Source organism: Zea mays, chromosome 3 (assembly GCF_902167145.1).
Source record: "Zea mays cultivar B73 chromosome 3, Zm-B73-REFERENCE-NAM-5.0, whole genome shotgun sequence".
NCBI lineage: Eukaryota > Viridiplantae > Streptophyta > Magnoliopsida > Poales > Poaceae > Zea > Zea mays.
In genome coordinates this window covers 29,545,316-29,571,144 of record NC_050098.1, presented here as the reverse complement: position 1 = coordinate 29,571,144, position 25,829 = coordinate 29,545,316, and positions in this window count along the sequence as shown.

The following is a 25,829-nucleotide window of genomic DNA, read 5'->3' as shown; positions in this document are numbered from 1 at the left end:
CCTGCCAGCTGGGTGGAACGGACGATGACAACCTCATCATTCGCAACCTCCCCTTGTTCCTCTCCGACGCCGCCCGGGCCTGGCTGGAGCATCTGCCTCCTGCGCAGATCTCCAACTGGGACGACCTGGTCAAAGCCTTCACTGGAAACTTCCAGGGCACATACGTGCGCCCTGGGAACTCTTGGGATCTCCGAAGCTGCCGCCAGCAGCCGGGGGAATCCCTATGGGACTACATCCGGCGTTTTTCGAAACAGCGCACCGAGCTGCCCAACATCACCGACTCAGATGTCATCGGGGCGTTCCTCGCCGGCACCACTTGTCGCGACCTGGTGAGCAAGCTGGGTCGCAAGACTCCAACCAAGGCGAGCGAGTTGATGGACATCGCCACCAAGTTCGCCTCTGGTCAGGAGGCGGTCGAAGCCATCTTTCGTAAGGACAAGCAGCCTCAGGGACGCTAGCAGGAAGACGTCCCCGAGGCGTCTGCCCAGCGCGGCACGAAGAAGAAGGCCAAGAAGAAGTTGCAAGCGAAACGCGACGCCGCCGACGCAGATCTTGTCGCTGCCGCCGAGCATAGGAACCCTCAGAAGCCTGCTGAAGGGGCCAACCTGTTTGACAAGATGCTCAAGGAGTCGTGCCCCTATCACCAGGGTCCCGTCAAGCACACCCTTGAGGAATGCATCATGCTTCGGCACTATTTCCATAAGGCCGGGCCCCCGGCGGAAGGTGGCAAAGGCCAAGACAACAACAAGAAGGAGGGCGACAAGGAAGAAGAGTTCCCCGAGGTCCACGACTGTTTCATGATCTACGGTGGGCAAGTGGCGAACGCCTCGGCTCGGCACCGCAAGCAGGAGCGCCGGGAGGTCTGCTCGGTAAAGGTGGCGGTAGCAGTCTATCTAGACTGGTCCGACAAGCCCATCACCTTCGACCAGGGCGACCACCCCGACTGCGTGCCGAGCCCAGGAAAGTACCCGCTCGTCGTCGACCCCGTCATCGGCAACGTTAGACTCATCAAGGTCCTCATGGACGGAGGCAGCAACCTCAACATCATCTACGCCGAGACCCTCGGGCTCTTGCAAATCGATCTATCCACGATCTAGGCCGGTGTGGCGCCCTTTCACGGGATCATCCCCGGGAAGCGCGTCCAGCCCCTTGGACAACTCGATCTGCCCGTCTGCTTCGGGACTCCCTCCAACTTCCGAAAGGAAACCCTCACGTTCGAGGTGGTCGGGTTCCGAGGAACCTACCACGCAGTGCTGGGGAGACCATGCTACGCCAAGTTCATGGCCGTCCCCAACTACACCTACCTCAAGCTCAAGATGCCGGGCCCCAACGGGGTCATCACCGTCGGATCCACGTACCGACACGCGTACGAATGCGATGTGGAGTGCGTGGAGTACGCTGAGGCCCTCGCCGAATCCGAGGCCCTCATCGCCGACCTGGAGTGCCTCTCCAAGGAGGTGCCTGATGCGAAGCGCCACGCCGGCAACTTCGAGCCAGCGGAGGCGGTTAAGTCTGTCCCCCTCGACCCCAGCAACGGCGCCTGCAAGCAAGTCCAGATCGGCTCCGAGCTCGACCCCAAATAGGAAGTAGTGCTCGTCGACTTTCTTCATGTGAACGCCGAGGTGTTTGCAAGGAGTCCCTCGGACATGCCCGGCATACCGAGGGATGTTGCCGAGCACTCGCTGGATATCCGAGCTGGAGCCCGACCCGTGAAGCAGCCTCTGCGCCGATTCGACGAAGAAAAGCGCAGAGCCATAGGCGAGGAGATCCACAAGCTGATGGTTGTAGGGTTCATCAAAGAGGTATTCCATCCCGAATGGCTAGCCAACCCTGTGCTTGTGAAAAAGAAAGGTGGGAAATGGAGGATGTGTGTAGACTACACTGGTCTAAACAAAGCATGTCCGAAGGTTCCCTACCCTCTGCCTCGCATCGATCAAATCGTGGATTTCACTGCTGGGTGCGAAACCCTGTCATTCCTCGATGCCTACTCAGGTTATCACTAAATCAAGATGAAAGAGTCCGACCAGCTCACGACTTCTTTCATCACACCTTTTGGCATGTACTGCTATATTACTATGCCATTTGGTTTGAGGAATGCAGGTGCGACATACCAAAGGTGCATGAACCACGTGTTCGGAGAGCACACCGGCCGAACGGTCGAGGCTTACATCGATGACATCGTAGTCAAGACGAGGAAAGCCTCCGACCTCCTCTCTGACCTTGAAACGACATTCAAGTGTCTGAAGGCGAAGGGCGTAAAACTCAATCCTAAGAAGTGTGTCTTCGGAGTCCTCTGAGGCATGCTCCTAGGGTTCATCATCTCCGAGCGGGGCATCGAGGCCAACCCGGAGAAAATCGCGGCCATCACCAACATGGGGCCTATGAAAGACTTGAAAGGAGTACAGAGGGTCATGGGATGCCTTGCGGCTCTTAGCCGCTTCATCTCGCGCCTTGGCGAAAAAGGCCTACCCTTGTACCGCCTCTTAAGGAAGACCGAGCGCTTCGCTTGGACCCCCGAGGCCAAGGAAGCCATCGGAAACTTAAAGGCGCTCCTTACAAGCGCGCCCATCTTGGTGCCCCCCGCTGCGGGAGAAGCCCTCTTGATCTACGTAGCCGCAACCACTCAGGTGGTCAGCGCCGCGATCGTGGTCGAGAGACGAGAAGAAGGGCATGCATTGCTCGTCTAGAGGCTGGTCTACTTCATCAGTGAAGTGCTATCCGAGACCAAGATCCGCTACCCGCAAATTCAGAAGCTACTGTACGTGGTAATTCTGACGCGGCGAAAGTTGCGACACTACTTCGAGTCTCATCCGGTGACTGTGGTGTCATCCTTCCCCCTGGGGGAGATCATCCAGTGCCGAGAGGCCTCGGGTAGGATAGCAAAGTGGGCGGTGGAGATCATGGGCGAGACAATCTCGTTTGCTCCTCGGAAGGCCATCAAGTCCCAAGTCTTGGCGGACTTCGTGGCTGAATGGGTCGACACCCAGCTACCAACGGCTCCGATCCAACCGGAACTCTAGACCATGTTTTTCGATGGGTCGCTAATGAAAACAGGAGCAGGTGCGGGCCTGCTCTTCATCTCACCCCTCGGGAAGCACCTCCGCTACGTGCTGCGCCTCCATTTCCCGGCGTCAAACAACATGGCCGAGTACGAGGCTCTAGTTAACGGGTTGCGCACGCCATCGAGCTAGGGGTTCGGCGCCTCGACGCTCGTGGCGACTCGCAGCTTGTCATTGTCCAAGTCATGAAGAACTCCCACTGCAACGACCCAAAGATGGAGGCGTACTGCGACGAGGTTCGGCGCTTGGAAGACAAGTTCTTCGGGCTCGAGCTCAACCACGTCGCTCGACGATACAACGAGACTATGGATGAGCTGGCTAAAATAGCCTCGGGGCGGACAACGGTTCCCTCGGACGTCTTCTCCCGAGACATACATCAACCCTCCGTCAAGACCGACGACACGCCCGAGCCCGAGGAAGCCTCGGTCCAGCCAGAGGAGGCCTCGGCCCAGCACGAGGCATCCTCGGCCGCCGAGGGTGAGGCACTGCGCGTCGAGGAAGAGCGGAATGGGGTCACGCCTAATCGAAACTGGCAGACCCCGTACCTGCAATATCTCCACCGAGGAGAGCTACCCCTCGACAAAGTCGAAGCTCGGCGACTGGCGCGGCGCGCCAAGTCATTCGTCTTACTGGGTGACGAAAAGGAGCTCTACCACCGCAGCCCCTCAGGCATCCTCCAACGATGCATATCCATCGCCGAAGGTCAGGAGCTATTGCAAGAAATACACTCGGGGGCTTGCGGTCACCATGCAGCACCTCGAGCCCTTGTTGGGAACGCCTTCTGACAAGGCTTCTACAGGCCGACCGTGGTGGCCGACGCCACTAGAATTGTACGCTCCTGCCAAGGGTGTCAATTCTGCGCAAGGCAGACACACCTGCCCGCTCAGGCCCTGCAAACAATACCCATCACCTGGTCGTTTGTTGTGTGGGGTCTCCACCTCGTCGGTCCCTTGCAGAAGGCACACGGGGGCTTCACGCACCTGCTGGTCGCCATCGACAAATTCTCTAAGTGGATCGAGGTCCGACCCCTAACCAGCATCCGGTCCGAGCAGGCGGTGGCATTATTCTTCACCAACATCATCCATCGCTTCGGGGTCCTGAACTCCATCATCACCGACAATGGCACCCAGTTCACTGGCAAGAAGTTCCTAGACTTCTGCGAGGACCACCACATCCGTGTGGACTGGGCCGCCGTAGCTCACCCCATGACGAATGGGCAGGTAGAGCGTGCCAACGGTATGCTTCTGCAGGGACTAAAACCGAGGATCTACAACAACCTCAACAAGTTCAGCAAGCGATGGATGAAGGAACTACCCTCGGTGGTCTGGAGTCTGAGGACGACGCCAAGCCGAGCCACGGGTTTCTCGCCGTTCTTTCTAGTCTATGGGGCCGAGGCTATCCTGCCCACAGACTTAGAATACGGTTCCCCGAGGACGAGGGCGTACGAAGACCAAAGCAACCAGACCAGCCGAGAAGACTCACTGGACCAGCTGGAAGAGGCTCGGGACATGGCCTTACTACACTCGACACGGTATCAGCAGTCTCTGCGACGCTACCACGCCCGAGGGGTTCGGCCCCGAGACCTCCAGGTGGGAGACTTGGTACTTCAGCTGCGGCAAGACGCCCGAGGGCACCACAAGCTCACTCCTCCCTGGGAAGGGCCGTTCATCATCACCAAGATTTTGAAACCCAGAACATACAAGCTGGCCAACAGTCAAGGCGAGGTCTACAGCAACGCTTGGAACATCCGACAGCTACGTCGCTTTTACCCTTAAGATGTTTTCAAGTCGTTCATATACCCCGTTTTCTATACATACAAAAATAAGGTCTAACCGTCAAGGAAGGGTCAGCCTTGCCTCGGCAAAGCCCGACCCTCCCTCGGGGGCTAGAAGGGGGGAACCCCCTATGCGTCAAAATTTTCCTCGGAAAAAGTCTTTCTGCCAGAACATCTTTCACGCTTTTCGATTGCTTCGATAGCGGGGTCCCGAAAACGACGGAGTACACGTAAGCGGCAAGGCCGACCGAGCCAAGGGACTCCTACGCCTCCGGGATACGGATACCTCACTCATCACCTTCCGCGATAAGTAACTCTCGCTTGGACGATTCTGCTGCCGAACAAGTCTTAACACTCAAAAACTTTTCTGGCAGAACGATTTTTCATGCCTTCTCGACTATATCGATAACAGAATCCTGCGGACGAGTAAGAGTACACGTAAGCAGCAAGGCCGACCGAGCCGAGGGACTCCTACGCCTCCGGGATACGGATACCTCACTCATCACCTTCCGTGATAAGTAACTCTCGCTCGGATAAGTGATTCTGCAACCGATGAACAAGTCCTGATACTCGAAACAAGAGGAAAGGAAACACAACTTTATAACACGACAATAATATGTTTGGGCCTCGGCGGCCGCAAAAAACATACGCATACTACAGACAAACTGTTCCTGTAGGTTCAGACATCGACAGAGGGAACACCAGCACCCTCGGCGTTGTTTCCACCTTCGGCGGGATCTGGCCCGGCCTCGGATGGTGACACGGGCGGAAGGATCTCCACCTCGAAGAAGATGTCAACACCGCGCTTGGGCCATCGCAGCCAGGGTCTCCTCCAGGATCCCGGCCCGAGCAGACGACTCGGCTGGCTGCTCCGTAGCCTCAGCCAGCTGTCCCCCGAGGACATCAGCCCGGCTCACGGCCTCGGAAGCGTGACTCCGAAGTTGGTCTCGCTCACGGATGACCCGACAAGGCTCCAGCCACCGCTGTTGCACCTCCTCGGCCTGGGAAGCCACCTGCTCCTGGGCTGACGAAGCCCCTTTTTGAGTCGACTCCGCCTCTGTCCATACTGACACCGCTGCCTCCGGCTCCAGCCCATCGCAGAGCAGCCGAGGGTTCCGTAACTGAGCAAGAGAAGCCTTGAGTGGCAAGGCCGACCGAGCCGAGGGACTCCTACGCCTCCGGGATACGGATACCTCACTCGTCACCTTCCGCGCAAAGCAACTCACACTCGGTTAAGCGGTTCAGCTAGTCGACAGGTGAGTCCCAATGCTCGAAATGAGGGAAAAAACACGGTATTACACTCAAATACCTAGATGTTCAGGCCTCGACAGCCACAATGAACACACACCGGCACTCAAGGTGCCATTACAAACGGAACTCCGGTTCCACCCCCGCGGGTATGAACAACCTCCACATCGGAGGGCCTGCGGGACGACAAATTCCGGGTGGCTCGCCGGCGACCTCTGCAACAGCAGCGACAACGACCTCCGTCTTAGGCACCTAAACAGCAGCAGCGATGACCTCAGGGCAAATGCTGCTGTGGGAAGGCCCTCGCCCACGTCCCAACACGAGGGGCGAGGACAAGCCGTCAAAGCCAAAGAGCCAGAGGTCTATCCACGAGTGGCCCCCCAGCCTGCACCGGTAGATCCCCACTCAAGTCCTCGTGGACGGGCAGGCACCGACCTCCGCGCAGAGGCATCGTGCCGGAGCGAGGACAAGACAATCCAAGAACACAAACGCTGCCCTAGCGGCGTGCGACGTCTTGGACGGTCCCTCGGTGCACACGGCGCAACAGCCGCCCGTACGGTGGGCGGGCAGCCGCGCCCCACCCCAGCGGTGGGAGGTGGCACCGGAAGCAGCGCCAGAGCCAACTGAGCTAGCGAGCCAGGCATGCTGGAGCTGACGACGCTTGCGGCCGACCAGCCCCGCGTTGTCAAAGTCCGCCCCTCCGCTAGGCCAATGAGCGCCCTCTCCCCTGAATGCTGAAGGAAGAGGTGGCCCACCAGCCCGTGCGGGAGGTAGAGCTCTGGCTCAGCTCGCCCCCCGCCGCAGCAAGGATGATGAAGATCCTTGAAGCTGAGGGCGGGGCAGAAGCCGCAGCCCGGCTTGCTTCTCCCCACCATTGAACCGGTGGTCACCATCCTGCGTGACCATTGGTGAGGGAATGTAGCCGGGCTACCTGATGAAAATCCTTGAAGTCGAGCGATGGCTGAAGGGTGCCAACCTCCGCGAGGTTGCGCTTCTCCAACAGCAGCAAGACGAAAGCAACGTGGGCGCTCCCCATCCGGGGGCTCGGAAGGAGGAAGGGCGCAATGCATGAGGGGAGTGCGAAGGCATGGCTACCGCCCGGGGAATCGATCCCTTTTTTAAAGGCGGCTCTCCCCACTCGCGTCCTCAGGCGTCGCGGCCTAAGTCTTCACCGACGTGCTCCAGGGTCCTCCTCCTACGACACGGGGCTGGGTCCCACACGTCATGCAAGCTGGCCCGGAACAGAAGAAGCCAAACCGCCGCGCGTGGAGCGTGTAACCGCCCCGCGGTTACAAGCACTCCTCCATCCTCGCCGGAACCAGCGGTTGATAGGGCGGACCGCCATGTAGGTGGCGTGCAACCGCACCGCGGGGACGCACCCCTTCGACTTCGACACATCCAGCATGGAGGCCCAGGCCCACACGTCATGAAACCGGCGCGCCGGTTACTACGTGCGAGAAACTGCACCGCTACTTGCGCCAATGCCGCGCCTTCTCGACTGCGGAACCAGTGCCGCGACTCGAGGCAACCCTGCGCGTGGCCCAACAGTGCCAGTTGAGCGCATCGATCACGGGTCAGTCAGCCGCAGGAGGAGGCGTGACAATCGATATGGCCAAAAGTGGGCCGGCAGTAATGGCGGCAGCAGACGGGCGGAGACGATGGTCAAATCGTCTGTAGGCTCACGTCCCCTCCTGGAGCAGCAGGGGAGCCCTCTCCCACGGCGTGAAGACGACGTGCCCGTGTTCCGTTCCTCGAACGGCTCGCGCGACGACCGCCCCGCGAACCACTCGTCCCGTCGCATTAACTCCGCGGCCGGGCAAACGACACCTTTGGCAGGCGAAGCGGGCGACATTTCACCTCCGCCATGATGACCGCGTCAAAAAAGGTGCGCCACGCCGTTTAAATTCATATCCTTTTCCTTCTCCCCTTTCTCTCTCTTGCTACAGGGACCGGGAAAGGGGATACTCCGAAAGGGATCATTCTCCGCGAAGGAAGCGGGCCCCGAGCCCTCCTACTGATCAGGGGTTTGAAGGTTGGCCCCTCGGAAGGGTTCGACAGCCGCCCCAGAGCACTCGGGCTTCAGGCTCATTACTGATCAGAGGTTCGAAGGCTGGCCCCTGGATGGGTTCGACAGCCGCCTCAGAGCACTCGGGCTCCGCGCCCACTACTGATCAGGGGTTCGAAGGTTGGCCCCTCGAAGGGTTCGACAGCCGCCCTAGAGCATGTATAGCAAGGGATGACTCTGGGTACGTCTGATACATGGCCGAGGCTCGGGCTACGCTCCCGAGGTACCCTAGGACATTTCCGAGACCAGAAGGAGCGATTTTGTAACGGAATCCCACCAGAGGGAGGCATCGAGCCCTCGGACCCTATCAAACGGGACCGGGTCCGGCAAATCACCTGCATGTACTTTTGGAGCGCGCCTCTGGGCCACTAGCCGACCCTTATCGAATGGGGCACTGGCGTCCACTCGGATCACCCGTTAGCAACTTACTGGAGACACCATGTTCGGCGCCCTCTGAGGGCAACATGGCGCTTCCCCCCTCCTTGCGAAAAGGCGACGAAGGGGCGTATGATAAAAGTCGAGTCAGTCCTTGATTGTCCTCTCGCTCCGTGCAGAGGCTCGGGGCTGCTCTCGCAAACCTGGCTACGGCCAAATCGTTGACAGCGTCAACAGACCGGCCTGAAAACTCGAAACCCGACCATGCACCCAGGCTACCATCAGATCGCATGAGGGAACAACCAGACCGGCCAAGGCATCGCGAAAGGCATTAAGACCTCAGAGGAGTCAAACCACTCCTCCGAGGCATCGTGGGCTACACCCGGCGGGTGCGCTCGCGCGCACCCACCGGAACAAAATGTAACCGAGAAAGGCCGGTCCCCTTGCAAAAAAGTGCGACAAAGCCTCCAAGCGAGTACCAACACTACCTTTGAGGCTCGGGGGCTACTGTCGGGTACCATAATTAGGGGTACCCCCAACACTCCTAAACTCGGCTGGTAATCACCATCAGCACAAGCTGCAGAGACTGATGGGCGCAATTCAGGTCAAGGCTCTATCTACTCAAGGGACACGATCTCGCCTCGCCCGAGCCCAGCCTCGGGCAGGAACAGTAGTCCCAGGCGAATTCACGCCTCGCCCGAGGGCCTCCTCAAGCAACGGGCGCACCCTCGACTCGCCCGAGGCCCAGCTCGGGCAGGCTTCGCAGTGAAGCAACCTTGGCTAGATCGCCTCGCCAACCGACCATATTGCAGGAGCATTCGATGCAAGGATCGCCTGACACCTTATCCTGATGCACGTTCCTCAGTCGGCAGGGCCGAAGTGACCGCAGTCACTTCGCCCTTTCCACTGACCGACCTGACAGGAAAACAGCGCCGCCTGCCCCGCTCCGACTGCTGTGCCACCCGCCAGGGTGAGGCTGACAACAGGTAAGTCCAGCCTCAGGCGCAATAGGAAGCTCCGCCTCGCCCGACCTTGGGCCTCGGCCTCAGAAGGAGGTCTTCGCTAGCCCCACCTCAGGGCTCGGCCCCCGCCTCGGCCTCGGAAGGTGGTCTCCGCCTCACCCGACCCCAGGGCTCGGCCTCAACCTCGGCCTCGGAGGATGGTCTCCGCCTCGCCCGACCCTAGGGCTCGGCCTCAACCTCGACCACGGAGGATGGTCTCCGCCTCGCCCGACCCTAGGGCTCAGCCTCAACCTCGACCTCAGAAGGAATCGCGTCCTCACCCCACCCCGACCTTGGCCTCAGGAGGAGTCTCCGCCTCGCCCGACCTTGGGCTCGGACCGACCACGCCACAAGGGGTACATCATTACCCTACCCCTAGCTAGCTCAGGCTACGGGGAACAAGACCGACGTCCCATCTGGCTCGCCCCGGTAAACAAGTAATGATGGCACCCCACGTGCGTCCATGACGATGGCGGTTCTCAGCCCCCTATGGAAGCAAGGAGACGTCAGCAAGGTCCTGGCAGCCCCGATAGCTGTGCTTCTATAGGGCTCAAGCGCTCCTCCAACGGCCACGACACCGCATGCACATGGCTCTAGCACCTCTCCGACAGCCACATTGGCATGTACATCGGGCTCTGGCTCCTCTCTGCCGGACACGTTAGCATATAGCTACACCCCCATTGTACACCTGGACCCTCTCCTTGCATCTATAAAAGGAAGGTCCAGGGCCCTCATACGGGAGGGTGGTCACGTGGGAGGACGGGCCAACGAACAGGCTCGCACGCTCTCTCTCTCTCTCCCTCGCGAACACTTGTAACCCCTACTGCAAGCGCATCCGCCCTGGGCGCAAGATAACACGAGCCGCGGTTCTCCCCCCATGTGTTCCATCTCGCGCCGACCCATCTGGGCTGGGACACGCAGCGACAATTTTACTCGTCGGTCCAGGGACCCCCCGGGGTCGAAACGCCGACACCCAGCAGAGGCTAATCATCGAAGAACGGCGACAGCTGCAAGTACGACAACAACCTTTGATCGTGCACAAGCATTGTGGTCGCGGATGCCACCGCTTCCTCCTTTGTCGTCGTCAACCTCTTGACCTCGCGCCAGGAAATCTAGGCCACCGTCGTCGAGGCATCCATGCTGTGCGCGCTCTAACGTGTGCTGCTCCACGTCGTGAGGTCGGCCGGGCTACCGCCGAGACCTTCCTACGCATGAGCCTACTCCATGATTAAAGGATTCTATGTTCCTAAGGTACAAGTAGTTGTTTATGTACAGACTGATTAGATATACACCATGCTTCTCCTGATTACATTTATAGTTAATCTTTTCTACTGTTATTAGTACGAAATATTTGGACAAATTATTATCACCTACGACTCTCTATTCCGGTTTATACTTATCTAAAGAAATATGATAATATTGGAGTTCTTATTTCTGTTCCTATTGTGTATGTTTATCTAAATATCCAATTTTGCAGGAAAGAGCTAAGCATCAAGCCATCTATACAATCAAGCCCTAGCCATATTCTGGTCATCATCCAGGAGAACGAATCTGCAGGTGATGTTTATTCGATGGAAAACGTTAATTTTGTGGAGATATGCTCATTTTGGCACATATTTCATAGTTTTGATGGAATATGGATCTTCTTAATATTATCCTTACAGGTTAGTTGTTCTTCTGTTTGTGCTTTCTATCTATTAAACATTATCATCCCCTTAATTCAACATATTACATATTAGTGATGTTTAAGATTTCGTATAAGTTATTTTAAGACTTCACATGGCTTGAAATTATCTCACAAAATTCTGGTTCTTTTGGCAATAAAAAGAATCCCATTTAATATCATGGCATGGTTTTGTTGTATATGTTCCCTATTTTTTTATAAATAGGTTTTTAAGTGTATTTACCGGTTCTTTCTTAAATTGTGATTGGAATGAACAGCCATCTGTTGGAACACAGAGTATATTTGTTGAATGATAATGACTTCTTTCCTTCTTAATCCTTGGTTGAATTGGTCAATTTTACAGGGAACTAAGTGCTTTTGGATTTGTCAAATTTTGCTACCTTGAGGATGCTACAGTTGCCAAGCGCGAGATGAATCATCAAGTCATTGGTGGTCGAGAAATTTCAATAGTTTATGCGAGGAGAATCGAAAAACGCCACAAGAAATGTGCATGAGAACAAGAAGGTTCATTATTTGTTTCTTTATCCTTTGATATATGCTCTTGGTTGTCCTTAGCAACATTGTATGAAAAACTAAAAAGAAATAAATTTGTGCTTTCATAGATGTAGTGGTAGGTACATGAACGAAAGAACACAAGACGATCACTATCAAGATCTCAAAGGTCTCGATCCCACTGTAAGTGTGAAACGATTTGTAAAAACTAAATGTTAAATTATTTTGTTTTGTAACATACTTGGCATGTGAAATATAAAGACACTTAGTCTGAGATTCTTCACTATTGGATTTGTTTTTCCAGATTTTCAGTTATACTAGCAATTCTGAACACATACAACTTAACACTACTATTTTCTCATAATTTTAAATAAAACTGACAAAACAGACTAAGCTCATTTCACTAACTATAGGTGCTCATTTGTTATGCTGTTTTGGTACATTCGTTATGACTGTTGGACCACTGCATTAGGAGTTGCGACCTATTTGATTGTTAGGCACTTATTGGTTTAGGACTTAAGGGTTCTGTTCTGATAAAGATTGGAATGTATGGACATAGCTGGCTCTTTGATGTTGTATATCATTTTTTTATATGTTTGCAGATGATTTTAATCAGTTTCCAAAGTATTGACTTATTACTAATCAGTACCAGTTCGATGTTGGTTTAGATTCCCTTTTTGCTTTAGTGCATTTAAATTGTAACCACTATACCTTCTTGACTTCTATGGATACTTTTTAAAAAAAATTACATGTGATTTTTAAACTCTATTCTATTGTTTCTTTTAAACAACTAATTGCACTTGATATGGGTGCATTAATTGTTGGTGCCAAATATCGTGGAGAGTTTGAGGATAGACCCAAGGTTGTTCTCAAAGAAGTTACAGATTCTGATGGGCAGACCATTCTTTTCATTGATGAGATTCACAAAGTTGTTGGAGCAGGTAACTATGAAGGATGCTCTTTTCTCAACTTCTACAGTGCATATAAGAGATGGGCTCCGAGAGGTACCATACGGCCATCTCTTATTGCGGGTACCACACTAGCACTTTTCAAATTGTCGATGCACCTCTTTATAGTTCTTTTAGGTTATGTGCCAATTTCTTGAGGCTTATAAGGACATTTCTACTCTATATCTAGAATCTACTCCTTCCATTTGTCTGAGGTACTGAATTTAGTGCTACCAATCCCGGTCAGTGGTAGGTTTAGTATACAAGGCTATCTCTGTTGTTGTTGTAGTTATTACACTATAGATTTGATTGTGCCTATGGTTAACATCTCTCTGAGCATGGTTTCCAGTCTGATAATCAAGTGTGCGCTCTAATTTGTATTTTCTTAGCTTGTTTAGTTTGCATATTATATGCACTCAGATGGTGTATACTAATGTTTCTATGGAATTCATTGAAAATTCATCTACTTACCCTTTCCTACCCTCAAGTACATCAAGAGTGCAAAGCTACTATTAACCTTTTGTTTCTATGGAAAGGACTAACTTTCAACTGAGTACGCTAACTGGTTGCTCTGATCAAATCTGAAAGTCGTGTTCCTTCATCTGTATCACTACAGTTTGTTGTTAATTGTTTCTGAACCTGTAGTGTGGCAACAGACATTTAGAATGTGCTAGAAGAAACCCAGCTGAAATTTGAGGAGGAAAGGTATTTGGTATTCGAACCACACTCAATTTTTTCTGAATTAACATACTAAGAGGCTCAGAGCATCTGAAGCCAGTTATAGCTTATAGGGAGCTAAACAAAAGTATACATCTTCAATGAGCACACACTAATCCATGTTCCTATCTGTGCATGCAGACAAAATTTGCTAAAAGTACTACCTAACAATTCCAAAGAGGTACTCATAAGAATTTGTACTCCAAGGTTTTGTTTTCTTCTAAAATAACACGGATTTGTACTTTAGCTGTGTGAGAATTTGTAATTCTGAAGTTGAGTGTTTGGAGAGTTTGTGAGGGCTGTGGAATGTCGAAGGTGAAGAACAATAATGGTTATCATGGAGTCACTGAGCCAATCTCGCTGAGTGGGCCGACTGAGAAGTACCTTATGCAGACAGTTGAGGTTGAAAAGGTTGGGGATTTGTATATCTGATAAACCAAAAGCTCTTCCACATTTTTTTTATTTTCCTCAGATTCATGCTATTTGTTTTAACATCGTGGTTCTATTTGTGTTGATCAGTACCTTTCAGATGCACGACTCTATGAGAGGCAAGATGAGGCTATCTTGCGAGAAGAGGTTTTAGGCAAGCTGGACCAGGTTGAACAATATCCATGGATGCCCCTCCATTTTGGATTATCATTCACTTAGGCATATACTGATTTGAAGATGTTGGATGCTGTGGCAGACTGTGAAAGCTTGGATTAAGAAGGCTACTAGGATCAGCGGGTATGGGGAGCAATTTGTTCATGAAGCAAATGCAAAGATCTTTACATTTGGTTCATACCGTCTTGGGGTAATCCACCTTACTGTTTATCAAATATCTTTATATATATTATTAAAAAAATTATAAACTGTTATTGTACACTGTGGTCTCATTTGGTTGTTGCCTTTCCATGCTCCGCCAAATAGTTGGCTGACCAAATTAAGGCGACCCAGGAATCGGCTGGGCATCAGCCTTACCATGGCATTACTCTACCACTGAGTTAAAATGGCTTTTTATTCAATAATTAGCCACTTTCATTTACCATTATGGGTCTACTGCATAATGTACATATTACATGTATATATTAAACATTGTGTGCATGGATTTTATGTTTCATTTTCCCCATGTACGATCTTAAAATTTCAGTTAGGTACAAATCTTTGATTATTGCTTCTATCATGCTGTTTATCACAGTGGCTTAAAGGAACTGCTCTGAATATGGTGTGTAATCTATTGCACAGGTACATGGCCCTGGTGCCGACATTGACACCCTATGTGTTGGTCCAAGACATGCAACTCAAAACGTAGGAGGGGCTCCCTTTGAAATCCCAGAGTTATTGTATCACTATGATGCCAAATGAACCTTTTAATTTTTCCCTCCATAGGAGTACTTCTTCAGATGGCTTCATGACATCCTAGCTGAGATGCCAGAAGTTTCTGAGTTACATCCAGTACCAGATGCTCATGTGCCTGTTCTGGGATTCAAAATTAATGGGGTCTCAATTGACCTTGTGTATGCTAATCTTGCTCATGCAGCGATTCCTGAGGTAAGTTTGTCTTACTGCACTGCTGTTTGAACAAACTTTTGAATTTTCATACTTTGTTGGTAAAGGCCATAGAAGTATATCACCATGAATCTATCCCCTTCCTTTTGTGAATCTTTTACTATTATTTTTATAAGGCCATTCTAGATGCTTTTACCTATGTTACTGGTAACAATGATGAATGTTTTGCTGCGTGCTTTAAAATGACCGACGACAGGTGCTTATGAACATAAGGAGTATTTAATATGTTTTTTCAGTAGATTGTCCACATTCCATTGTGATTGGTGAAAACTGTTTTAATGCCAGTGATCAGGGTATGTCCATTTCAGTTACACACTTATGTGATTTCATACTGTAAGATGTCCTTTTCTAAACTATTATAATATTGGAGTTTTTTTTGAATTTTCATATTTTGTTGGTGAAGACCATAGAAGCATATCAGCATGAACCCATCCCCTTCTTTTTGTGAATCTTTACTATTATTTTTATAAGGCCATTCTAGATGCTTTTACTTATGTTACTGGTAACAACTATGAATGTTTTGCTGCGTGCTTTAAAATGACAGAAGGCATGTGCTTATGAACATAAGGAGTATTTAGCAATGTGATAATATGTTATTTTAGTAGATTGTACACATACCATTGTGATTGGTGCTATTTCGTTTAAGCCATGAAGGCTTGAATCTCTTTATGCTGTATCACATAATGCCTTGGGGTCACCTAGGTCACACCACTATACTACACCATATCGAGCTCTTAAATTCATTTGATCTTCATGAAACTGAAAGACTGAAACTGTCTGTTAATTTTATTTCATGGCCTTGGTGATTCGAAGTCATTTGCTTCTACCTCCTCTCACGCATATGAACTATTTATTTGTTTCTTATCATGGTTGTGCTTTGGTGTCCTGAATCATGACTGTCAATGTTCACAGCATATGTTCTTGTAGGTTGAATAGAAGAGAAGAGTAGAAGCACTGGGGCGCGGAAAAGTAGAGCTGAAGAAGATTGAGAATCCAACAAACCGCCAAGTTACCTTCTCCAAGAGGCGGATGGGGTTGTTCAAGAAGGCAAACAAGCTAGCCATTCTTTGTGATGCACAAATCGGAGTCATCATATTCTCTGGCAGTGGCAGGATGTACGAGTACTCCAGCCCTCCATGGAGGTGCGTGAAGCATTCTTTTATTTATTTATTTATTTATTTATTTCTAAAGCTTGTTTAGTACAATAACATATAAGGTTCAGCTTTATTCTGCTATAAGGTTTTAGACTTTAGTAATGAGTTCAAAAAATTCATGAGAGCTTCAGAACTGATTTGCAATTATTCGTGCCAACTACAATCTTATGCTGAGAAATTTGAGCTCGTTTGAGGACGAGTGAGTTTGAATGCAATAGAGCTAATGATTAGTTAGCTAAAAAATATTAGTGAAATTAGCTAGCTAACAAATATTCTCTCGTATCTTTTTTATTTGTCGTGTTTTAGTTCAAAAATGAACCAACGAGCAACAAATATTCGAGAACAGTGATAGTAGCTAGCTAATTTGCTAAACATAGCTAATAGTTGAACTATTAAATAGATTGTTTGGATGGCTTCAACTAATTTTAGTAGCTAAGTATTAGCTTTGTGTTTTGGCCATAGATGACTTGTTGAGGGATGATCCCATGGTCATTTGTATGTTTCCAATTTGTGTTTTTATTACATAATTGTCTAATTGGTGTCAGGTCTTCTTCCATGGGCGGATCATTGTCGACTGGTGGTGTCAGGTCTTCTTCCATGGGCGGATCATTGTCGACTGGTGGTGTCAGGTCTTCTTCCATGGGCGGTGCTGTGGAGCACCAGATTGTCTCACGTATTTGACCAGCAACAAGGGATGAAGATTGTCGACTGGTGGTCTCACGTCGATAGATCATAACTCAAGTTTTATTATAGATCTTGGTGCTATTTCATCTGATACGTCATGTTTCAATGATTAATTTATAGTGAACCTGTAAGATATAAAATGACCTTTATGACAGAACCAACTGCAAGAACAGAGTATTCTGAAAAACCTTTGTTGAAGTAAATGTAATCGAGTTTCCTAGCAATCTTGTTCCTACTGGTATCATATTTCTTTGAGCTAATCTTGTTCATCAGCTTTATATGGCTCTTGCTATGAACATAAGCTATGTACTTGTCCGGATTTTGTATATTATAGTGATGTTTGCACTCTCCATCCGTTTTCAATTCCATTGTTACTTCTGTCGCAACGCACGGGCACTCACCTAGTCATAAAAGAAAAGGCTAAGAAACAATTACAATTATAGTCCATTTGTTACGTGGTCTCTTATCAAACTCTTTTGTAGGAAAATGTGTGACTTTTATGTTACTAGCATATAGACCTTGCTAACGTTACGATCCGGGGAGGAGAGGGGTCGATGGTGGCGACAATACGAGGGCAGGGTTGACGGTGACGCGAGTGAGAGGAGGGAGCGATGGGAACACAGAGGGAGGAAAGGCTAGGGCAGCGGGGTCGCGTGGGAGGGATGATAGATGATCCAAATAATATTGTTCACTGGATTTGAGTAAGGGAGATGGGGTTATCAACGATCTGAATCGTTGGTTTTGATGGTGTGTTAAATCAATGCACAATTTGTTTGATGGATTTAGTGTATGTTATGAGTGTATGAGTATTTTGCTTAGGTGGGTTTGCAAAATTTAAACTGATAGATTATATAATAATATAGATATAGATAATAACAGTATATCAAAAAGAATAAATGATAGTCTCTCTATCTTTTTATTATGTCTACTAGGTGAGTGCCTGTGCGTTGCAACGGGGACCTATAATACCACGATAATTATGTACAAATAGGTTTATGCCTGTGCGATGCTACGAGGAAACACATGGAATCATTATCTATGTGGTATCGCAAATCAAACAAAGCATAAAATTTATACACATGACATGACACCGTAAATCAAACAACATATCATAACACGAGACTTCTCGACCTAAATTAGATATATATAAATTTTACATGATCTTAAACAACACAGTGTTTCAATTTACTCATATCATAACCACTACAAAAATAAAAAATAACCACAACAACTTTCATCAAAAGATAGATACAAGTAGACTTGCCGGTGGGTACCCAACACTCGTATCATAACCACTACATCTGAGTAGAATATGGAATACAAAAGATTACACATTCATATTTAAAATAGACGTAAATATGGGATACAAATATATGATAATACATCCATTCAATTAATTTTTATGCACCACGATGTATATTTTCTATTGATGTGGCCATTTACTTGACCAATGTCGTATTGACAGGCCACATATGCATGTTTGCTTTACCACCGCAATTGGCAATAGTCATCTAAACACGTCACGTAAAAATAACAGCAAGCTCTAGCTAGATAGTATAAATTTGGTAAGAAAAGGACGTAAATGAAGCTCAAATCGAACATCATGATAGCATGCACCGGGATTTTTTCTCAGAGAGAAGAATCCTTGCTAAAAAAAGAGAGAGAACAGAACACACATGGAGACATATGCATTATCCTCACCAAATTAGTGCATCAAAAAATAAAATTATTAGTATGGGGCCAGTGTGATTTTTCATAGTGATAAATGATTGCTGTTAATTGGTGCCTCTCAGTCCAGAAATGGCAGATGGTAAAAACACACTATGAAAGAACCCAATATTTGTGGTAGATGAGCAGTTGTTTTATGTTTCTCGATCAGAAGGATTTACAATTTTCTAGTGCTTGAGATGGTGGCATCCACTAATAATGCATCATCTTACAATGTAATTGGACGACAATAGAATAATTCATAACTACCAATGTTTGACACACCTTGTAAGCACGGCAGTTGGGTTGCATTGCTCAACAAAAAATAAATGATCACCTATCACCGTTCTATTTCCAACTTATACAACAGATTTACATCATTAGAAAAAATAAAGGCGCAATGCTTTTACATATCTGGAAAACAGATGGTTGATAATTGATACTTGCATTCGTTTTTCCTATGCCAACACCATGAACCCAAGCTAGAACACATGAAGGTGAGTTGGGAGCCACAGTGTTGCCTTACCCGCCTTGGCCTGCCGCTCTCCCCTTTGTGCCCTTACCACTGAGCCACTACTAATCCTAGTTAATACAATGTATAAAAATCAAATGGAGGTTAGAGCATATATCTTGAAATTAATAGGATTTGTAAAACAATAACCATAGTTGGTGTAACACCCCGGGCTTTAAGGGACAAAGCCGGGTGCATCTCATACATGCGCCAAAGAAGACAACATATATAATAACAGAGTGTATAGAGATAAATGTCATAATATAATCAGAGTACTTATTACATAGCGGAAGTCTTACAAAATAAAAGGTAAATATAAAACGAACTAAGGATCGTCCTTGGCGCCAGAAAGTCAACTGGGAGACGCCACCTAGATCGAATCGAACTCCTCGATACGTGACTCCACTTGAACCACCTGTTCTTCTCCTGTGGGGGGGTGTGAGACAACAAGGGTGAGCTCACATATGTTCATCACTCAACAATTTGTGGGGAATAATGTGGCATGAACTCACCAAAGGTGGGAGTTCATGTGATGTGTAAGGCTGATCAACAATAGGGGTTAAAGCTGAGCATTGCTTTTAATAAGTTGGTCAAAAATTTATTAGTAGTTACTAAATATAAGTAAATACCAAACCATAATAAATAATAATAGAACAAAATTAATAAATAATCCCATGCAAATGCAAATGACAAATTGAATTTAGGTTCCATAAATTAATCATGCAAGAGTCCTGAGCTGCTCATGACCGTGAGCTCGGCTAGTATACCAGTTTTACACTTTGCAGAGGTTGTACCCTGTAACCACAAGTCGTGTATCCCATGTCGCCAGGGTTAGCTAGACCCTTAGACACTACCGAGGTGAATGGTTAGGGATCCACTACGAGGCTTTTATAAAGTTTCACTAGCTTCCGAAAACCCGCTACAGTTTATGGGAAGAGCACTTGCAAGAATCCCTCGTCTGACCGCCATCGCAGCAAAATCAACCCGAGAACCTCCTTGCATGCAACTCCCCTACTGCCCTTGCCCCTTTCGGGTAAGGTAGTCTTCCACTAGCTTTCCTAATTAGTTAGCCAAGGGCGTCCCGTTCCACCCTTGTGGTGGCACGTGTTTCTCAAGTTAAGCTCCATGTTCCAATTAAAGATAATGATCTTGACATGAACATAAGTAAAATAACAGAATAATTGGAACATGGATATAATGAAATATTAATTCCAAAACCATATAGCAATAGCAAAAACTACCCATGTGATTCAGAGGTAACAAGGTAAAAAGGATGAACAGACTACGGTGACCTATTGGGTCCCATCAAAATTAAACCTATGCATGGATAAATGATATTAAAGAACATTATTGGGTAAACAAAGGTGATCAAGGGCACAACTTGCCTGGTGTTGGGGGTCTGCTTCATCGCCGAAGGTCCTTTAAGAAGAAACACCTTCGGAAGATCAGCATAGAAGCAAACATAGCGTGAAGGTACATGCCGAAGGTACCTTCCAGGGAGCTTCGCCATAGCGACATGCCTTGATACGAAGGGTTGCACCGACTTAAAGAGGAAAAGACCAATCGACCCATGGTAATTTGTGCCAAGATTGTAACTAGTTATCAAGGATATAAATGTAATTTTGATCGGGCTACGTCCCGTGCCTATAAATAGGTGAACAGTACCCCTGTACTGTTCACGCTGACTTGTATTCGCTCGTGCGTCACGTTTGGATTTTTTACCTTCTGTTAAGCTGAAGGTACAAATGTAATTCAATATTGTTCTTATTTATTCATGATGATTAATGAAGATATGTTAATAATTTCATATGATTATCCATGTTATTTCTCATGTTTCATATGCTTCGTCTTTCATTAACACATACTGAGATGATGAAGGTACATCCTTCATGACCTTCGTCCGAAGATCGTTATATCCTAAGGGAAATAATGTTTCGAAGGACGAAGGACATTTAACCATTAACCTCTTTTTTGTGTTGCCTTGTTCTTAATTCGAAGTAGTTGAGAACAAGTCCCCAACATTGGCGCCCACCTCCGGTGAACTCACTTCCACTTTTGAGCTGATGGCTTTGTTTAACAATCAAGCTGAAACACCTTCGGCTACGAAGTTGGTGCTCCCGATAACAGGCGGCTCAAGCTCAGAGCCGTCTAACAAGAAGCAGAAGAAAGAAGCGCAGAGAAGGGTGCAGCATGTTGGGGTGCAGGGACCCTTCATCAAGTCAAAATGGTCCCACATCCCAATCACCTTCTCCTAGGAGGACCTTTAGCTCAAAGATTACCCTCACAATGATGCCATGGTCATATCTTGTGTCATCAAGGGATTTCTGGTCCATAATGTTCTGGTTGATACAGGCAGTGCAGCGGATATCATATTTGCTAAGGCCTTCAGACAGATGCAAGAGCCACAAGACAAGATTCATGATGCTACACACCCTCTTTGTGGCTTTGGAGGAAGGCAGATTGTAGCACTCGGCAAAATCACAATGCCAGTGACCTTTGGCTTCATCCATAACACAACTGAACATGTTGTCTTTGACATTGTTGATATGGAGTACCCCTATAATACAATCATTGGTCGAGGGACACTTAATGCTTTCGAAGTGATACTTCATCCAACATATTTATGCATGAAGATACCTTCGGAGCAAGGGCCCATTGCTGTCCATGGGAGTCAAGAAGCTGCCAAAAGAGTCGAAGGAAACTGGACAGATTCAAAGGCAATCCATAATATAGATGGAGCCAAAGCCTGTGAGCAGTATAAATACAAAAGGGAGAAGGCTGCTTCGGCGGATCAGCCGAAGCCTATGCTCCTATGTGAAGACATAGCAGAACAAAGGGTATTACTGGGGTATTAGCTATCTGAAGAGGAAGAGAAGACTTTGCTAAGATTCTTATTCAACAACAAAGATGTCTTTGCTTGGTCAGCCAATGATCTCTATGGTGTCAACAGAGATGTCATTGAACATTCACTCAATGTGGATCCATCCTTCAGGCCAAGAAAACAAAGGCTTCGGAAAATGTCTGATGACAAAGCCGAAGGTGCTCGGAACGAAGTGAAGAGACTTCTTAGTGCTGATGTTATCAGAGAGGTGAAATACCCAAAGTGGCTAGCCAACACTGTTATGGTGAGGAAGGCCAATGGTAAATGGAGAATGTGCATTGATTTTACAGATCTTAACAAGGCTTGTCCAAAGGACGAGTTCCCATTGCCAAGAATAGACTCTCTAGTAGAAGCAACGGCCTCTTCAGAGCTCATGAGTCTACTGGACTGTTACTCAGGCTACCACCAAATTTGGATGAAGAAGGAAGATGAGCTGAAGACTAGTTTTATAACCCCCAGTGGTACATATTGCTATCTTCGGATGCCTGAGGAGTTTAAAAATGCTGGAGGAAGCATCAACAGAATGACAGCAAGGGTCCTTCATTCTCAAATAGGCAGGAATGTGCTGACCTATGTTGATGATATCATAGTCAAAAGCACGAAGCAAGAAAATCACATTGCTGATTTGCAAGAGACATTTGTCAATTTCAGGCAAGCTGGTCTGAAGTTAAATCCAGAAAAGTGTGTTTTTGGGGTGAAGAAGGGCAAGTTCCTTGGCTGTCTAGTATCAACGAAGGGAATTGAAGCCAACCCAAGCAAGATTGAAGCTATCCTTCGGATGGAGCCGCCAAGCACAAAGAAAGGGGCTCAATGGCTGGCAGGTAGATTAGCATTGTTAAACAGATTCATATCCAGATCACCAGAAAGAAACCTGTCATTCTTTGAAATACTGAAGTCAGCCAAAGTTTTTCAATGGGGCCCGGCTCAGCAAAAAGCCTTCGAAGAGTTGAAGCAATACTTAATTGATTTAACAACATTAACTCCACCTTTGCCAGGGGCTCCATTGCTCTTATATGTGGCAGCTTCGCTCTCTGCAGTGAGTGCGGCGCTTGTACAGGAGAAGCTAGATGGCCAAGTCAAAAAACAAGCTCATGTATACTTCGTCTTCGAAGTTTTAAGTTTGTCAAAGAAAAATTATACAGAATTGGAGAAGGTGTTGTATGCTATGTTAATGGCCCCTAGGATGCTTCGACATTATTTTCAAGCATATCACATAATTGTTCCTTCGTCATAGCCTCTGAAGGACATAATGAGGAACAGAGAAGCTACTGGAAGGATTGGAAAATGGGCGGCAGAGCTTAACGAATTCACCATTGACTATGTGCATAGATCCTCAATTTAGTCCCAGGAGTTAGCAGACTTCATCGCTGACAAGACGCCAGGGGCTCAGGAAGAAGAAATAAACAAAGACGACGAAGCTTGGACAGTGTTCTGCGATGGTTCTTGGGGAACCTTCGGTGCAGGAGCGGCTGCTGTCCTCGTAGCACCTTCGAAAGTCAGAACATGTTATGCAGCCAAGCTTGACTTTAGTTGTACAAATAATATTGCTGAATACGAACCACTTCTGTTGGGGCTTCGAAAGTTAAGGGCAATGGGAATAAGAAGGGCCATCCTGAAAACTGATTCTCAAGTCATTTCTGGCCATGTAGACAAAAGTAGCAAGGCAAGAGACCCGAAACTTGAAAAATATCTGGATACAGTTCGAAGGTTGGAGGCTTCTTTCGAAGGTTTTTTTTGTCAAGAATATTCTAAGAGGTGAAAATGAGCATGCAGATCTGCTAGCCAAATCAGCGGCTCAGGGGCTCCCTCTACCTTCGGAAGTATTTTTTGAAACAATAAAGGCACCTTCGGTTGAACTCATGGAGAGAGCAGTGCTTGTTATTTCTCCAATACATAGTGAATATTGGAGGACTAATATTATATCTTTCCTCCAAGGTAATTGTCTTTCGGATGACGAAGCTTATAATAAGAGAATGGAAACAAGGACAAGACCATATGTGATAATAGAAGGGAATTATATAAACATGGAGTATGTTCTCCACTCCTCAAGTGTTTATCAAGAGCTGAAGATATTGAATTAATAAAGGAGATACATGCAGGTCTGTGTGGATCTCATATTGGGTCTAGGACCTTGTTGGGAAAAGTGTTTAGACAAGGATTTTACTGGCCGAAGGCAGCTTCGATTGCAGCAGAGCTAGTTCAAAAATGTGAAAATTGCCAAAAATGTGCAAGAGACCAGAAACGACCTTCATCTCTCACTCAGCTAATACAGCCCACCTGGCCGTTGCAAAGATGGGGCCTGGATTTGTTAGGCCCACTTCCACCAGCGCAAGGCAATTTGAGATATGTTGTGGTGGCTGTAGAATATTTTTCTAAGTGGATTGAAGCGAAGCCTTTGGCTACAGTAACTTCAGTTACAGTCCAGAAATTCTTCTGGCAAAATATTGTTTGTCGCTTCGGCGTGCCGAAGGCTATAACTGTGGACAATGGACAGTTTGATGCCGAAACTTTCAAGGATTTCTGTGATCAGATTGGCACGAAGATTCATTTTGCATCAGTTAGGCATCTGGAGTCAAACGGGCTGGTCGAAAGAGCAAATGGCATTATAATGACGAGAATAATGAAGCTAATCTTCAATCAGCCCAGAGGAAAGTGTCCAGATGAGTTGATTAAAGTAGTGTGGAGCCACAATACAACCATATCAAGATCAACAGGTTTTACACCGTTCAAATTATTATTTGGTGACGAAGCTATAACTCTAGAAGAAGCTAAAGCGGGGTCAATAAGAACAGCAGCTTCGACAGAAGGCGAAGCTGATTATCACGTAGCAAAAGATACTATAGAATGGACCAGACTTCAGACTGTGGAGAATATCAATAAATACTAAGCCGAAACAATAAAATGGCGTGACATAAAAGTTCGGTTGAAAAATATTAAGCCAGGGCATTTGGTGATTCGAAGAGTGGCCAATCTGGATACAGTAGGCAAATTGCAGCTGAAGTGGGAAGGACCTTTTTTTGGTGGTATCTTCATCGAGGCCCGGTTCTTACAGATTGAAGGATATGGACGTCAACGACATTTCTAGATCTTGGAATGCGGATGAGCTTCGACGATATTATGTGTAATTTGATGTAATCTTTTTTCATTTTTTCCTATGGCACCCTTTTCCTTTCCAAAGGGGGAGAAAGGTTTTTAATGGAGCCATAGCTTGTAATTTTTCATTTCTTATTTAGCTCCACGAGAGCAAATCCCCCAAAAGAATGTAAAATGTAAAATCTGAGCATGCACTATCGAGTGCAGAAAAAAAGCAGGGAGAAGCTCAAAAGTCGTCCCTAAGGCGATGCAGAACATGACGAAGATACAAAAAGTTGTTCCTAAGGGATCACATCGTAAGTTTTCTGCTCAAAAGTCGTTCCTAAGGGAATGCAGAGCCAAATACCGCCGAAATATAAGGCGAAGAAGTTCAAAAGTCGTTCCTAAGGGGATGCAGAACTTATACCGCCAAAATAGAAGGCGAAGAAGTTCCAAAGTCATTCCTAAGGGGATGCAGAACTTACACCAAAAAATAAACGGTGAACACCAAAAAATAAACGGTGAAGAAGACTCCAAAGTCATTCCTAAGGGGATGCAGAGTCTGGGTGTGGCTTCGTAAGCGTGTGTTTGGACATTCATTTGCACGTTACATCACATCATTCATTACATTCATACACATTCATTTAGAGATTCGTAGGATCATCATCATAACATAGAGTACAAACAGATGCTTCGACTCTGATGACAAGGCTTCGATGAGTATAAAAGAAGCAAAGTTATGCTTCGTTGTGTACGAAAAGAAGGGAAGGTGTTTTTCGTCTTCGGCTCAAAAAATACAAGTTTCGTCCACATCAAAGCAGTTCATACATGGATGGAAAGGTAAAAATATATTACAAGGTATGGACAAATTTACAGAGCAGTGTTTGATTCCTAAATTACAATATCTTTT